At 36.7% G+C, this 15401-nt stretch overlaps 1 pseudogene; it reads left to right on the top strand.

Moving 5' to 3' along the window:
* Window positions 1-1595: 1595 nt before the first annotated feature.
* On the top strand, window positions 1596-14797 carry LOC146735585 (tyrosine-protein phosphatase 10D-like; annotated as a pseudogene).
* The last annotated feature ends 604 nt before the right edge of the window (window positions 14798-15401 follow it).

The following is a 15401-nucleotide window of genomic DNA, read 5'->3' as shown; positions in this document are numbered from 1 at the left end:
TAAATGCACTACATAACATGGTAAATGCACTACACAACAAGGTAAATGCACTACACAACACGGTAAATGCACTACATAACAAGGTAAATGCAATACATAACAAGGTAAATGCACCACACAACATGGTAAATGCACTACACAACAAGGTAAATGCACTACACAACAAGGTAAATGCACTACATAACAAGGTAAATGCACTACACAACATGGTAAATGCACCACACAACATGGTGAATGCACTACACAACATGGTAAATGCACTACACAACATGGTAAATGCACTACATTACACGGTAAATGCACTACACAACATGGTAAATACACTACATAACATGGTAAATGCACCGCACAACAAGGTAAATGCACTACATAACACGGTAAATGCACCACATAACATGGTAAATGCACTACACAACATGGTAAATGCACCACATGACATAATATTTCACGACTTAAGATAGCTGTGGCTTTCCATAACAAAGTGTACTTGATTCCATTATGAGTTGCGGGGCGTTCATTGTTGCCGTTGTTAATGCCAGTGGATTTGCTGCCACTAAAAAGCGGACAATTTGTAAAAAAAAATCCACAATGAACAAAAGATTTTCACAGTCACTGGCCCGCGACTCTGAATAATTACAATTTTTTTTGGAAATTTTAACCACAATCTCATATGGCAAACTAAAAATGAAACTAGTTTTATTCCATCAAGTATTATTCTATTGAGTAGACCGGTGACGAAGTGTAGTAGGGAGTAGCATTGTATTGATCGCCCGAGCGAACGGCACACCGTGATTGTCGCGGCCTACCCCCCCCCCCCCCCGTTGATACGTAGCTGAGTAGGGAGGTGCCACTGGGTGCTTAAAAGTATGTCAATTTTTATACCTCGATAGTGACAAAATCATAACCCATATTTATACCGAAATACCATTTCCGTCATCGCTGTTTATTACAAATAAAACAGTTACCGTATTTGCTCTATTGCATCTCCAATACAAGCACATGTAAGCCATATCACTAAGGAATGTGCGCCCCTTTTCTGTTAAATCTCTGTTTAGATGTTGTTTGCTTTGTTTAATTTCCGGGTTGATGTATGTATGGTTCTGAGGCTGGAATCTAAAATCTAATCTAAAAACGAGACTAATTTCAGGGGCACGTCCCCATTCGGCAGATTCTATGTTTTGTCCCCCCCCCCCACTACACTAGCTAGATCGCTGCTGTGAACCGGCTGGACCATCAAGGTAGCTGTTATTGGCAACTGTATAAGGGTACGCAATGTTCCTTTTATTTATTAGTAGCATTTAGAGTATAGCAAGCATTTGAATTGTATGTTAATATATGAGATTTGCATACGTGACGTTACATGGTACGACCACATATCGAGGACAACGCGTCATGGCGGCTATGAAGGTTTACCCGACCCTATATATATGCAAAATATTTGCCATCAATAATATGTATGATTGTAATAGGCGAGTGATCAGAGTGTAGCGAACCTCATAGCATCGGACGAAACCCCCACCTGCATCCGACTACGCTGGGATCCAGCAGACGGAAGTGCCGAATATCAATATCGGATATTAATTTTGTCTCCGGATATGACGGCACAGTTGATCACCGATACGACCGATATTGTAATTACGGACCTGGAATCGGAAACAGCTTACACGTTCAGGATTAGCTGTCAAAGTACAAATATAACATTTACTCAATCGGCGGAGGTAACAGCAAGAACTCTGGGTGTTCCAGGTAATTTTGTTCTGTAATTTAAAAAAACAAACAAACATTAATTCTCTATTGCGTCCAACATGGCGAAGCGCTTGTGTGACGTAGCTATCACGCATGAAAGAAACAACAACCTCGAAATATTTAGCTTTAGTTACGGACAAAAATAACAAAATATTAATGACGCCATTTTACATATTCAGTTAGAGAATGCAAATAATCTGGCTTGAACTTGAACGTTTCAATTTTATTATCCACAATCTTTCGTCACGTATTACGACAACCTGATTGGAATGACTGACTTACCAATTAATGTAAGTAATTGTATCTTACTTGTTGCCTCAGCTGATGTCCCACAATCATTTGAAGTTGTAGTGAAGTCACTGAAGATAATATCCGAATTCAGTGGACGAAACCTAGTGGTGAATTCTCGCATTACCATATATCAAGAACACCGATGGGCAACATGTACTTCCGACAACAGTAGCTTTGACAAAAACATCGCAGACCTTTTCTGAACTAACGCCTGGTCAGGAATATGTGATCACGGTGAACACCGCGAGTGGCTGTGTAATTACTGGAGATGCGGTAGGTTCAGTGACTCAGAAAACTAGTAAATGATTTTACTTTTTATAATTTTCTACTTTTAGAGAAAATAGTTTTCATAGGCTCATGTATGTAATTGAAACCTGAACCCAGAAGAAAAATGCGCGACCGATTTTGCATTGTGGAGGCGGGGCAAGATCTGCTCACCAACCTTGCGCCGAAAGCGCGACCTTACGAGGTGTTCCTGGTGAATGCCTCCCTTAAAATAAAGACCCTCTGACACGCTATTTTTTTGCATTTTGATGGGCAAATTTTTGACACAAAGGGTTTCAGCTTGATTTTGTAGGGAAGACGCAACCAACATCCTCCCTCATGCAAAATTTCGTGCCGCCTCCCATGCTCTTGTCGTCACGCGTACTCGGGCACTACATACGTGCTATAGAAATATTGGTGTGGTCAGTACCCACCAAATAAAAACCAACCTAAACGTAACAAATTGTGTATTATTCTATGTTTCATTTGTGATTTGCCAATCAACAATCTGTTCACGTAATGTACAATTCGCAACTTTGCCAACACATGTGTACATAAAAAATAATAAATAACTAATATTTGAGAGCGAATGGGATCCACTACCTTAATTTCAGTATATGTGACACATGTGAATTTAAAAATAAAATCTTTCACTCTGATATCAACTAGAAATATGCCATACTAATAAATAACTACAAATGCGTTATGCAGGTACATAATACAGGCCGGTGGTAGTCGTGTTGCTTCATTTTTTGTATTTAACGCTGTAAACGAAATATCTACATGTTCTGATCGTTCATTAATTGAATACCACCGTTAGACATGTTAAAAATACATATGAATCCAAAAAGATGTATGTGATGTTACAGACATTTCCTTGTATGCTTAAGAACCATGTCTTTTCATAAAAACAATCACGTGAAAAGTTAAAACGATTGACATTGGAATCTAAAAAATTAAGCACATTTGTATTCAAATCAGCACAAATCCTGAAAAAAAAATAATTCACATAACACTCTAGTAAATACGATTCAGAAACGATCTCTTATTGACAGCTCCATGTTTTTTAATTGTTTTTTATAGAACCCGAAAGACCCGGCCCGATCGTCATCACCTCCGTCACCGTTAATCGAATTTATATCTCGTGGTCTGAAGCAGCTGGTATTGCTGATCTCTATGAAATCACTTACATTCCCGACAACTCACCGACCTATGTATCGGGAACTGAATACACACTTACTGGTCTGACACCCGTCACTGAGTATAGCATCGCCATTAAAACGACTGCCGGTCAACTGCTCAGTGAAGCTCGACAAACAAACGTGTACACTAGTAAGTTCCGATCCTCTAATCATAAAGCATGAAGGTTGATGGTAGAAAAAAATATCGAAATATTTTCTTGGCTCTACAGGTGATTCAAGAAATGTGAAATACAACACAGGCAGGCAACGGTATACCCGTCCCAAATACACTTTTTAACGTGCATGATTGTATAAATGTATCTGATTATTGATTCCAATTATTTCTCGACCACAGTGGCACCACCTCCAAGGGATGTTCTAATCACAGACTATGATACAACCTCTATATATTTGTCTTGGTTGCAACCAGTTGGTGTGAACATTGACCGGTATATAGTTACTTTAGATCCTCCACGTGATGATGGAGTTGCCGAATTTGATGTCGCCAACACTGATTTAGCTTACACTCTCAGAGATCTTAGACCTGGCAGAGTATGACATTGATCTGAAAACTGCTGTGCTGGCTAGAGACAGGGTGATTAATAGTGTTCCTACAACTGTTGTACAGCGAACGAGTGAGTGATCTTGTTTCGTATAGATCAGATATATGTATATTTGTAGCATATGATGTTATTTAAGGTAGAAGCCTACTCATAAATTAAAAAAAAAACACAGAATTTATTCATTTTAAAATAGATTTACCTAAAAAATGTTGGGGGTCACCAGCCTTTTTTTTCGATAAATTGATGGTTCTATTTTAGTAGAAATTAAAGTCGCCATTTTGACACTATTATAACACTTTTACCACAGGTTCTATGGCAGAGATATTACGCAATAAATCTAGCCTGGTGACATAGGCTGAAAAAATCATATATTGTTAATGATGGAGCACATTTTGTTGTTCCGAATTATTTAAAAAATCAGGGTTTTAAAAAAGTTTTAAAAAATGCAATATTTCTTTAACATTGTGTTCTATAGAATTGTTCTAAAAATAGCAATTTTCAAGAAATATTAGGACACGTTTCTCAAAAAGCTTAACTGTAACACACAAAATAATGCTATTTTACTGTACCATGGGACATTAGCTTCACGATTGTACATATTAAACTATGACATTGTCATGCGATTTATGACCAATTTTGTCAGAAATTATGACTAGGCTTCTACCTACTAATGTTATTGAACTAATTAAAGAGGGCGGGTCCTCACCTGCGCACGCGCGGGAATTGAGTCCCAAGCGGCGAAAACAACACATGCTTAAAACGCAAAGACTCTCGGGAAGACGCTTGTTTGTAAACAATGACACGCTATGGCCATCTGAAGCAAGCGCAGGTGAAGGCTCCCCCGCCTTAATTTAATATTCAGGATTCTGCTCATCCGACTCACGGGGTCTGACTAATAGGTAGATTTAAAATAGCTTAAAGCGGGAGGGTCATCACCTGCGCATGCGCGGGAATTGAGTCTCAAGCGACGATAACAACACACGCTTAAAGCGCAAAGGCTCATGGGTAGACGTTTGTTTATAAACAATGACACGCTTTGGCCATCTGACTCATGCGCGGGTGACGACTCCCCTGTTTTAAACCATAGACACTTATTCTCAACAAAATATTGGTTGGAATGCATAGCTTCGTTGATTTTGAGATACAAATTGTCATCAATAATCGACAATTATCTAATAAAAGAAGATATATGCTCACTTCCAGTTCCAACACCACCACATAGTATCACAGTCGACCTAGATGGCATTGGTCCTACATATGCAAGGGTGTCGTGGCAACCATCTACAGGCGGTGTGGATGAGTACGTCATCACGTACAGTCCGTACACAACGGCATCGGAGCCTTGGATATCGGCGTCGCCATTAGAAACGTCCAAAGATATTGTTGGTTTGGTGAATGAACCAACGTATACATTTACTATCATGGCGTACAGTGGAGGTCTACAAAGTACACCAGTTACGTCAATGGCAGTGCATTTAAGTAAGATATACAATTGTCAAAAAACAAATTATATTAATAATATATACGTAAGGTGATAATTTAACAATTCAACACAATGAAAATCAAAATTGAATCAATAATTCTAAATCACTGGAGTAAATGATTCTGTATATTGACGGACAAACAAAATAATTTTACTAGTATTAGTCAACCCACGTAGGTGAACTGAATTATTTTCTATCTAGAGGAACTAACACTCTTAGTGATAGATGTGCATGATACTAACGTTAATCTACTAGGCAATAAACTTATGTTGATATATTTCTTATCATATGCACATGTAGGACCATACGAACCTGGTCCAATCCGTGTGGTTGAGGTGACCAGAACAGAAATAACCGTGATTTGGTCGGAAGGGCTAACTGGAACGGAGATCTATGAAGTTAGCATTCGAGAATATGATGATGTTGATGCAAGAACTCTCACTGACACGATATCAGATAGCAGTACATATACGTTCACGAACTTGCAAATATTTGTAAAATATCTCATAACTGTTTGCTCAATCAAAGGCGATCTTAAAAGTCTCGCTTCTACGTTTGAGCAGAGAACATTTGGCGACAATGAGTATATATTCAAAATAATTGCTTCGTGTAAATAACACTCATTGACTTTCCCACAATGATGGTGTCATGGAAATAATCTTCACAATTTGGAGGGCAATGTATCCCAGTCGGGGCTGAAATGTATTTATTCTACGTACACTTTGCTTACTCGCACTGTGTTCATACATTTTTTACAATGCTAACTATTACTACTCAATAGTATGTTAAATAATTTATACAACAGTTCTTGGTCCGGTTCGTAACTTCGAGGTTTCCTATCAGCATCCCTTCACTGTAGTTGTATCACTCAGATCACCTGTGGAACCTAATGGTGTTCTGGAAACGTACATCGTAACGTTTTTAGGAATAATTGAGGTAATATAATTTTGAAAAAGAAACTTCCTAATGCCATTATTGACTTATTGTTGAATCTCCGCAACATACTTTATACAAGGAGTGACAATATATTTTATAGTTCGAATATATAAGAGTACTGGACAAGAAATATTAATACACGTTTAGCCCCACGTCTGTACTAATGCAATTAACACATCATTGTTAAAACAATATTAACTGTCAGTAGATCGATTTGACATATTATGTTAATAGTGTTTTTTTTCTTTTAGAATGCCATAACTCACTCCCCAGACACGACATTAATAATTGCAGACGCTTCCAAGGATGTATACACGGATCAAAAAACAACCGGTTTTAAACCTGGCTATACGTATACATTCTCAGTAAGTCAATACCCCACCGTTCTTAGCCGTATTGTTGTAAGATAAATAATGTAAAATTCGTAATACCTTTATACGTCCATGATTGTCGATTACGTTTCACGGGTTATTTTTTAACATGGGCCAACGAGCTCGAATGCCTTTTCCAAGTGGTTAATAACACAACAAAGGCTGGAAGCATGTATTCTAAATATATCGAACGCAAATCGGTCTGAATAATAATGTTTGAGCAAACAAAAAAATCAGTTAAACCTTGATTTTTTTTTTTAAATTCTATATCTATAGATCCAGGCTGAAAATATTCAAGGACGAAGTAATGCTACATCATCGACACCACATAGTCTAACAATGCCGGTATACCCACCACTTGTACATGGTGTCAGTCCTCACACATTGCGTCATCAATTGTTCAAGAGTTCCACGCATACACCAATCACATTGAATTTATGGTATGATCTTTTCGATGAGAGCAACGGACCTATCGTGACATACACTATACTGGTTGCCGAGATCGGTGGTAAGTTGTATTATCTTGTATCAAAAGCGCTTTCTATCCAAACACAATACCGAAATACAAAAGCGTTTTCCAGTAAGTTATTTCGTATTTGAAAAGTAATTTTCTATATATGTTATTTCATTATCGGGGTAAAAACTGGGCTAAGTTGCATCAAAATCCGATTCAATTAAGTTAGCCATATGATACGTAATACCCCTAATTGAATGTACGTTACTTTTGGAGTGCTGGAGTGAGTAATACTTTGTGCATTTCATGCATTTCAAATACAATGGGAAGCTAAATATGTCATTTTGAAGTGATCCCAAATACATTAAGTACTAATAAATGTCATCAATTCACTATGACATTGCAACAATATTGTTTTTCTACCAATATATTAATCACATTACATTACCATACACCTAAATGGTCTGCTGATGCTCCATAAATTTGACTAAAATTCCCAATTTATTTATTTAAAAATGTATCGCATATGATATCTGCTTGTAACAATAACTGCCCCCTCAGAATCAACGTTATTTGTGATCAGATTGGGTGCGATATTGGTGTTTCATAATGCATGTTTGTTAACTTGGTATAAAACAGTTTATGCAAGTTTATGCAGTTATACCCAAGATTACGTACATTTCAGCAAGATAAGATCATACTTTCATATAGCAAGATCAGCGATTGTGATAATTTTCAAACGAACGTCAGAAAATGACGTGTATACATTGATTTTGCAGTTTTTGGTATTACAGAATTCAACTCAGTATAGTATAAAGTATTCTGGGGTGTTTTGACTGACTTTATTTTGCAAAATAATAATTATTTTTTCGTGTATGGATATATCACTTTAATAGAGAGCGAATATTAGGGTTTAGTTCATTTCGTACGAAACAAAGAAGCGGAAAATACTATATCCATTCTTCAGACCAAGGGTGGTAGACAAAAGAGCCTGGGTTAATAGAATACTAGAAATAATACATGAAAATTTCCCTTCTTGGATAGAATAAGTTATTAGTAACAATCTAGAAATGATAAAACAGTACTACGAGCATTGCCGTGGTGATATGCTTTGACTCGAACTCTTGTATTGGTTCGATAACACAAAAATTAGGCTCGATCAAGCAAAGTATTTAATATGTACATAAAACATTTGTTTTATTTCAGTATTCATAAAAATCTTTCAAAACCATCACATAAAAATTACGTTCCATTTCACACTAAAATAATGATGATGTGGTTATTTGGCACTGGGCCGTCAGCTACGAACACCACAAATAATGTTCACGAACGAGAAGTCTGGTACGTGGTGTGTCCGAAAATGAAATGTGATGTGTCACATCCCGTCTATTTTATAGTTTAGCGGAATTTATCATTTATCGATGGCCGCGCTGTTAAATATTTGTTTCAACTCATGCACGCCGCTATTGATTACGACTTTTTCAATTTATCTATTACGTGTCAAATCGGTAAGGAAATTAAATATAGATATAAAGGCACAGTATCTAGTTTGTGTATGTATTTAATACGAATATTATTTTATTTAAATCTTTCAAAACAGAATGTATCACTGATCAGACACTTTTGCCTAACGCCCTTGTTCAGACATGTACTTATTGTGTTTTGTTTATTGTAATAATTCAGATGTATGTGATTTAGTCTATCTGTAAGTGTCTAGAATAGATAGAATTGTTTTATAACTATTGTTCAACTGGCAAGTATGTAATTTTGTAACCGTTCTCATTTTTGTTCGTATTTTCTTCTTCTTAGTCACGACTAGAGTGACACCAGGGGTTCCACAAGGTTGGAGAGAGGTCAAAGATCAAACACCACGGCAAATCTGGCAGACAAATGAACAATTCAATCCGTTTGTGAAAAATGATCTGGTCAGCACCACCTCGCCGGATGTATACGTGATTGGATCCGAGGATTGTAGCATGGATACTGATAAATACTGCAAAGGACCATTACAACCACTCACACAATACATGTAAGTAGCATGGAAATTATGTGGATATGCATTACATTGTAGAATAGTGCCCTAGGTAGGGCATAGAACAGTCTAGTAGAGTTTTAAAATTAGTCCAAACTTCCAGCAAATTCAAATGAAATTGAAATCTTCACCCACAGCGACGTAGCTACCCAAATCCTTACATAAAATATCGTCCAAAATAGCGAATAGTTAACAATTGGTTTTCACAGAACGAATGATTTGATGACAATATTATTGGAATTACATATGATTTTATGGTGCAGCTACATCTCGCATTGGTCGACATCATGTATTAAAATGTGCATTGTGTATGCAATACTTATTTATTACAAAGTTAAGGTAAGAGCTTTTATATATGATGGACGATACACTGATACTGAATGGTCAATGCCAATGATGACAGGTGAGTAATCTATATAGCGAATAAATTAACTACACAATGTACCTTTCTGTTTGTTTCGGAAAACTATTGATAATATCAACGCTGGACTATGCTATAACAGATAGAACACAGACATTCTTCTAACAAATTGAAATCTAGATTTTGTTCTGTACACATCGATAATGACTCATTTTCGTCATTGTGTGAATCTTTCGTTTTGGGGGAAAACAACAGATTTTGACAAGAAAATTCAGAAATATATTAGGAATAATTCATAACGAAAAACAAAAATATTACAAGAAAAGACATTTCGCTATATTCTCTATATTTTTGCAGTTTATTTGTCTTTAAGTATGACTATATAGTGTGTGCAACAGCTCATGTATGAAAAGTTAACCAAGTTGATCTTCCTTGGTAAGAATATTATATTTGTCTGAATGAAAACGAAAGAATTCCACAATGTTGTAAACGGACATTTGTTATCGTAGTTATAGATGTGATTGAAATATTTAATATCCATATATTTATTGTATTTGTACCTTATGCATTTGTGAGTGGCTTTATATTAGAATGAGAAATATCAGGTTATTTTGTTATTATTCGAAAGCTTACTGTCCATGGTGGTATGGGTATGCGGTTATTGGTATTGTGGCGCTTGGTATAATTGTTCTTATGGTCATTGTTTGCTGGAGATGGTGAGTTTTTATCATGAATATTTTATCACAAAAAATATTGTATTCGTGTGTATCTTACACATTAAATAAAGAATCACTATAAATACCATTCTTATGTGGAATGTATATTCATCGCAATTTGCAACGAAGTCAAACTGCAATAATTGAAAAGAATTTGGACCTTTTCACAATTTAGCCACAGGTGGGGGGGGGGGTCACACTTGCAAAACACTCCTTAACCAACTTAATATTGTAAACTTATTTACTTTTTGTCCTCTATTCGGCAGCTGGTGCGCAAAATCGCAACAAACTTCGCAAGATTACACAAACAAACAACAGCATGACAATCCTGTTTATATGCGCGACAAACCGTCTTACCAAATGTGTAATGGTGTTACCCGTCTGACAAACGAGAATGTGTTAGTCACAACAGCGTCGTCGAGACCGAGAGAAATGACAAGGGTCTATGAAGATACTGCCGGTGTTACAAATCGGGCGGGCATACGTGAGAGCTGAGGAAAGCGTTCATCACAATCGTCCGAAATTTGAGGATAGAGTGTACTTGCACAACCCAAGATCTGAGCGTTCGACATCATCACATTACGTACATTCAGCGGACGATTCTCGATACATAAGCAGAGAAGATGGTGTATATTTGCATGAAGGAGAAGTTAATGAGCGCGGTCAACAAACGTACGTTTCACAGGAAAGCATCTCTCCCCAGAGACGCGATGACATTGTCTTTGCAATAGCGCCATCGCCGTCGGAACAAAGTGAGACAACTTATTATGGTGATTACAAAACCGATAACCGCATTTACGTTCGTGACGAAGAAATAGTAAATCGCGACCCATCAACCATTTCCACGGGAAGCAGCCACAAAATAGTAGTTGTACCACAACCAACCCGCTATATACAAACAGTAGATGATTCGCAATACATACAAAAGTCGAACAATACGCACGTAAAAAGAGAAGCGATTGTTAAGCGAAAGGAGCCAATATATTTGTTCCGGCATCTGCGACCATGTTCGTCCACTCAGAAAGTTATTGTCACCGAAAAAACACCACAGAGAAGGATTTATAATACGTACCCTATATCACACAAACTATCAAGGTGAGACTGTCTCTTGCACTCAAACGAGCATCACGGCCGTCAAAAATTTGCTGAGCCTGTCAAATGTATTGAACCATACGGTGCTATTCATCAATTGATATTTTCACAAATAAGCTTACTATGATGACGTCGAACTTATCTATTTCACACCAACGAAATAAATTTTAAAAACGGCATATCTTAATTTACACTGCAGTCCGTCGTACCCTATATGATTTAGGTGATAGTTCCAGTGCTCATTTACGTACGGAACGCGATGTTACAGCTAAATCATGTTTACTTCTATTTTGAGTATTTCTGCACTGTTTTTGTTACTATACACTAAGGAAAATGATACTAACACGGCTTTGTCCACTTATGTGGTGAATTGTGCAGTATGTCTTCGGCGATGTGTACTGCCTAAATACACATATATTATCGTCAAATATTCTTTGAATAAGTAATAACGTAAACGATAAAAATGTGTCGTTACGTTAAAGCGGGTGGGTCGACACCTGCGCACGCGCGAGAATTGAGTCCCAAGCGATGATAACAACACACGGTAAGAACGCAAAGGCTCATGAGTAGACGTTTATTTGTAAACAATGACACGCTATGGCCACCTGACGTATGCGTAGGTGATGACTCCCCTGCTTAAAGGAAACATGGAACCAAATAACATAATGACCCCTCAAGAAAAAGCTCTACGAATGTAGGAGAATGCAATTTAGATAGAGGACTACATAAATTGATGAAAAGTTGAATATCTAGAGAATGAAAAGTGATATAAAAAGTAATTGTAAGTTGCATGTTCTTACATTTGCCGAGCTCTTTCATCTAGGAGTATTATGTTGTTAGCATTGACTTTCCTTTAACATGCTTAATGGTTGTATCAACAGTTGTTAAAACATATAAATCTAATACAATTCAGTAATTTTTTTTTTTATTAGACCTGTTCTAATTGAAGCGTTCGCAGAGCATTATAGACAAATGGCAGCTGATTCTGGGTATCGATTTCAGGAAGAATTTGATGTGAGTAATCCGTCTTATTTTACCCAATTCGTTTATTACCTTAAATACACAATTCGAATTTGAACCGTTACCATACACATTTTTTATCACCAAATAAAAAAACACGTAACGAGAATTGAGTCAAAATGCATTGATGAATAAAGCCACATTTGTCGACGTCGATGTACAGTAACGAGAAGTTATCTTGCTAATGTAGATACAGTTTCTATTTAAGTAGGTAAGTTTGCAGCATTTATTTCTTATGCGCCATCAACGGGCGAAATACAGTTACTGTTGTTTTTATTTATTCGAAATATGATGGTCAGATGTTGATTGGTGTGTGTATTTTTCCATACACTCATTTATTACTTTTCAGGATTTACGTTCGATTGGCAAAACTACTCGTCATTGATTGGCGAACGTGCAGAAAATTGGCTGAAGAACAGATACACAAATATATTTCCGTGTAAGTATTAACTTTTCAATGCATTCTTTCTCGTGAAAGCATATACACACTGTCACGCCGCTTGACACATAGATACGACCTCGCTCAGCTCATATGATGTCAATCAACTTTAAATATATTTACTCTTCCATCAGATGACCACACAAGAGTTAAGCTGATAGAAATGGACGAAGATGACGAGGAAGACATTGGATCAACCTACATTAACGCAAATTACATTTCAGTACGTTCTTAAACACGCGCTATTATGACCAGTGTTGTTAGAGTGATATGAAAAAAAAAAACATTGATACAGTTATAGAAACGTATCGTGAACACGGTGCGTTAGTCTGAAAATGTTTTGTTAATTTTTAAACGTTCAACAAAATCAATTATTAACTTGTCATATCAAGGTTTTACATTGCTGTTTTACTCGCCCAATTCAGAACACTAGACACTCTCGGATTTGCACTGTGGGAAAACATGCCCTCTTCGTGTTTTGGACTATTTTTGTTAAGGACGTTGTTTCTAAAACTTTTCTTTGTTGGTGAATTATTTACATCAGCAATAAACAACTTTGTATGTATTGTAATAGCCAAAACTTTATATCGAAAGAAAAATATAAACTGCGTATGCTGATAATAATAACGCATCACTAGTGTATGTAATGTTTGTATGCATAGGGATATACCTCACCAAGAGAGTACATAGCAACCCAAGGGCCTCTACCGACAACAAAAGACGATTTCTGGAGAATGGTCTGGGAACAGAATACGCAGACTATAGTTATGATTACCCGGTGTGTTGAGAAAGGAAAGGTGAGAAGACAGCATGAATGATACCCGTCGTCATCTTACTAGTTGATGTCTTTGTTGGTATTCAAAATGCACCGTAATTTATGTACACGTGTGAATTTTGTATTTTTTATAACAAATAATGAACATGATTAGGTATATATCTGCAGGTGAGATGTGATCATTATTGGCCATTTGATTCCGATCCGACTGAATATGGAGACATTACGATTACCATGGCTTCAGAATCTGTTTTACCAGAATGGACTGTACGAGATTTTACTTTAGAGCTGGTGAGAAATTGCAATATGCATATTAACGGATGTGATACAATATCGACTTAAGTGATGACAATATAATCGAATGGCCCAATTATTAGGGTCAATTAAGTAGGAAAAACAATCAATATACTAAAATAATAAGTGTTGGTGTATGTATTCACAGAAACGTGAAGTAAGGTCACTTCGACACTTCCAGTTCACTGCTTGGCCTGATCACGGTGCCCTACGAAGAACAGATTTATTACTCAGATTCGTTCGTACTGTGCGTGGTCAGACACCGAGAAATGCTGGTCCGACCATCGTTCATTGCAGCTGAGCCCATGTAATGATCATAATCTAATTTCTTAACTAGGTAAGTAAATAATTTTATAGCGAATATTCTTACTCACATTCTTTATCATGTGCAGTAGCGTTTGTGAAACACTTCTAATGTTCTATTTCAAGTGCTGGTGTTGGACGTTCTGGTACGTTCGTGGCTTTCGATTTCGTCCTTTAACACCTTGCTAGGAAGGAGAATAAATTCATTGAGATATTTGGTGTAGTAGCGAGGATGAGACAGCAGAGATGTTACATGGTGCAGACAGAGGTGAGATTTGAAGAGCGATCAATTCATTTATAGGCGTTTGTCACCCCCGGCATTTCAGTAAACATAGTGTTCCAACAATTGTACAACATCAGAGTAATAATTTCTTATTGTTTACAGGCTCAGTACGTGTTCATTCACAAAGCTGTACTGGATGTACTAGAAGGTCGTGTCAGCGATAGTAATTGGTTGTTGTCCCCATCGCTGTGAGCAATATACATTATACTACCTTCCACTATATCGTAATGTGGTTCTTGAATAATGTCGAGCCCATTTGTAAATATGTAAACTATCGTGTGCCGATTATATATGCTGCCAGCAAATTTAGTGAGTGAGTGAGTGCTCATACACAAGGTTGTGTCGTAGTTGTTATCGGTACATTGAAAAGTGTCTTTTTATATTAAGCACATCCGTAGAGTTATAATTAATTTACCTTTAATTATATAAACTTAGGACACAATGTATCAATTTTTTTACTTGAATAAAATAAAATATAATAACGTAATCACGGCATTTGAACAGCTTATCAAACAATGCCAGACGATTGACAACTACAATTGATACGATACGATGATGAACTAATCACGAATTGATTAAATCGCTAAGTAGCAGCGAAAGTTTATGAAATACGGAGAAGTGAATTGAAAAGGAATATTTGCATCTCGGCTATCGTTAGTGGTAAAACAGTCAAGTTGTTAATATTGTCAGTTTGACTCTTATGTAACTGAACAAACCTACCAATACTATTTTGTTTCTAGTATGATTAAAGTTAATATCACATATTTAAGAACAATGTATTTAATGCTTAATATTT

This window comes from Saccoglossus kowalevskii, chromosome 12 (genome assembly GCF_978046115.1).
Source record: "Saccoglossus kowalevskii chromosome 12, keSacKowa6.1, whole genome shotgun sequence".
Lineage (NCBI taxonomy): Eukaryota > Metazoa > Hemichordata > Enteropneusta > Harrimaniidae > Saccoglossus > Saccoglossus kowalevskii.
The sequence above is the reverse complement of the archived record's forward strand: the minus strand, read 5'-3'. Positions and strand labels throughout refer to the sequence as shown.